The sequence below is a fragment of the Formica exsecta genome, unplaced genomic scaffold (genome assembly GCF_003651465.1).
Source record: "Formica exsecta isolate Colony F162 unplaced genomic scaffold, ASM365146v1 scaffold155, whole genome shotgun sequence".
NCBI lineage: Eukaryota > Metazoa > Arthropoda > Insecta > Hymenoptera > Formicidae > Formica > Formica exsecta.
In genome coordinates, this window is record NW_021848872.1 from 355,506 (window position 1) to 358,954 (window position 3,449).

At 43.0% G+C, this 3,449-nt stretch overlaps 1 long non-coding RNA gene across 1 annotated transcript in view; it reads left to right on the forward strand.

Annotated features, from left to right (window-relative positions):
- The first annotated feature begins 236 nt into the window (after positions 1 to 236).
- Positions 237 to 3,449, forward strand: part of LOC115233023 — a 13,440-nt gene continuing 10,227 nt past the window's right edge. The window contains exon 1 of the long non-coding RNA XR_003883709.1: positions 237 to 1,845. This is a non-coding gene — a long non-coding RNA (uncharacterized LOC115233023). The remainder of the gene's footprint in view (positions 1,846 to 3,449) is intronic.

Sequence of the window (3,449 nt, forward strand, 5' to 3'; positions counted from 1 at the left end):
TGACATCGTTGCTAAAATTTTACATACCGATATTAAACTTACCTGGTTTCTGGAATCTTTTCTCCGTTCTGTCAAACGCCATACTATTTGAAAACTTGATTAAACAAGCCCATTAATAACATATTTTTTCGATGGAAAGAGTTCATCTCTTTTTGTACCTGAAAAGTTTTATACGTATTTGTGGAACTTGGAGAGGATGTGGATTCAAATGAATAATATACGAATCAATCATTTATTAAAGCAAAACTTTATTATAGCAATAGTGAACAATGGATAACTATTAAAGATTTTTAACATGTTTTTTTGATAAAAATAGCGATTGGATGTTTAGGTAATAGGTGAATATCTAAAAGGGTCTCTTATATCGTACGAAATTCTTTGAACTAAAAATTATCTACGGTCGTGTTATTAACGATGATAATCGCACATACGTGTCGATAAGTCTGAATTTTTAGGCGGTGCGTACCGTGAATCGATCGATCGTATAATCGCGAATCTGTATGCACTATAGATTAAACATTGATGTCAATGTATCCAGCGCACATACACTTTCATTCTGAGATCCAATTATTACAAATATTTTCAAAACACTTCCTTATAATAAACAATAAAACTAGATTTGTTTTTTACATAAAAATGAGAATGATTTCCTATGTATAAATCGCAGCTTCTCGAAAAATCACACTTTGCGCATACAGCATAGAAAAAAACTGTACCTTCGTTCGACAGGCGCAAGGTGTGCGGCGTATGCGTGGCCGAATTAATTTAATCGATAAACATATCGCCTGGTGCGAACAAACACAACGTTTGGCGGGGCGCTTTGAGGAAGATCGATATTCACGAGTACGTTCCATAAACAAAACTGCCGATGCGCCGATGCACGCCTCTGCGGGCGGCGTTACCTCGAGCGATGCGGAGGGATCCGTTCCTTACCGTGCGGTACTAAATTGAATTCCCGTAAGCGGCATATATCGGCTTCTACGAGCTTGAAAACGACTCACGGCGCGCTACCGCCCGTCCCTAATTTCCACCCTTGATCGCTCTGCTGTCGACAGGAACGAGCAGAATGCAAAAAAGAAGCGAACCGAAAAGACGGAGAAAAATACGGCGATGATGAAGGATGAGTTTTCCACGATACGAATGGACTATTAATCTCGCGTGCGCGCGAGTTTGCTCCAATTTTCTGCTTTAAGGCAAGATATATCGTAAAAAAGGAGGGAGAGCGACAAAAAAAAGAAGAAGAAAAAAATCATCATGGAAGAAAAACGGCGCCGATGACACAAGAGCGGAAAGAAAGGCCGGTAAAATTAAGAGGAAATCGGTCAAACGGATCACATTTTCTCTCGCTCTTCCCCTAATCTTCGCGGTAAAAAAAAGTAAAGAGTATACAGCGAATCCTTCCCCATTCCATATCTCACCCCCTCCCGAGAAATAAGTCTACGTTTCCGAAATCACTCGCGAAACCTAAGACAGTCGTCGGCTAGTCCTAGTGATATATCTTAATAAATCGTTATCGGCTATCCTTCACTTCTCATCTCTCTCTGTATCGTAGTAGTATGTATCGTAACTAATTATTCAGTTAGGGCGTTTCTGCCTCCCCCCCCCCTCACCCCCTTTTCCGTTCCCTTACGCGAGTAACTATTATGTTGCGTTACTCAAAATCGCATCGCATACATTAAACCGAGCTATAATCTATCTCGCCTTCGCGGTCGACGTTGCGGGATAATCGACTGGAATTTCGCAGATGCGATGTTCTCTTTCCTTCTTTTTTTTTTTTTTTTTCGTTAAGATGCATTTCGAGCTCGTGTCTCCGCAAACAGCGACAAAATTTGCTCTGCCGGGCAGGTTTTTCTCCCCAAAATCCGCTCGCGATATCCCGCCGCATCAATCGCATCCACTCGCAACATACAGTAATCTTACAAATAATATATCTAACAACTTTAGATTCAACTTAGATTGCTTTCCGTGATCACGCCTACTCCAACCCGAAGTGCGCCCTCGTGCACTCGCCCTTGGACACTTGGCTCTCCCGCGCCTAGCAAGACGTAAAGGAGACCATTCCCGTTCCAGGATCGATACGATTTCTCTCCTCGCGTTACCATAACACGCGGTTGACATGACGTCGTGGCCAGTAAGGACTGCACGAGGGCGTTCTTAGCCAAAGTTCGTGTACTTTACTATTCTATCGTAATATTAAGTTTGCTTTTACTCTTTTTTATAACTTTCTTTAGATACACGATAGGTAAGTTACTATTCTTTACGTATCAATCCGTGACACATCACGCAATCACACACGCATACATATACGCACGCACGCACATACGTATCTAGCACTCTTTCGACCGCTTCTTTTCTCTATATCCAGGCGCGCCTGTGATCCGGTACGATCCGGGACGTCGATTGATGGCTGGAGAAATTTGAGGATGATTTGTAGGTACGAGTGGACCGAGCGGATCGACGAGGAGCATTCCCGCTAAAAACGCGGAGACTGCGCGCGAAATTCCCGAGTGAGCCCCCCTCGTCGATCCGCGCGACGTCGCGGTCGGCCGGTCTCTCGATTTTATCCTTAACGTGCGTTTAGCCTTAATCCTTACGTCGTAATACTATTCAATACTTGTTGAAGCTCATAATAAGTACATACTCGAGGATTAGATTACCGATTATTGTGTGACTCTTACATCTCCCAAGGTCTCGTTTAGGTGTGTACTCCGTTATTCCAATCTATAACGTTTCCTCTAGGAGGATTTATCTTTCGGTCGGAGTTCCCCCGCCGCGTATTTTCTCGCGTATAGGTTGAGCCTTATAGGTACAAAAAGTATGTAAATCGTCGACTGCGACAATTTCTGTACACAAGTTAATAACAGTCTCTCTCGCGCGCATCCAGGCTCGATCGGGCATTTTCGCGCTGCTGCATTATATATCGAGGATACTGCGTAAATATTACGATAAAAAATGTCTATATATATATATATATACAAACGCAAGGATAAGAGCAAAACTATCACCGGATGCCTCAGAGAACCGAAAATCTGTGTACAGAGAGAGGCGTCATGACCTCTCCTACAATTTTTTTATGTAGCCTACGTGTATAGTGATTATGGCTGGCTGGGTGCTCTCTCGATACGCCGATCGTTCGACAAACCGCGCTAAAATGAGCACCGATAGACGTTTGCTGTCGCGTTGATTACAAAATGTATGTCGATCTCCGAGGAAAAGTCGGACGGACGCTAACACGAACGCTAATTCCACTACAGTGTGTGTGAGTCTGCGTTATATTTTCATGGACGATTACTAAACGAGGACGTATGCATATGCGGTATTGAAATTAGCGGTGGAACGCGACAAAATTGAATTCCCCTTTGGTTTCCCGCGTGTATCGAGATTCGAAAAATATTCGTTTGCCCGGAAACGGTTTTTTTTTTTGTCCGCGGTCACTCCATTTGATTGAG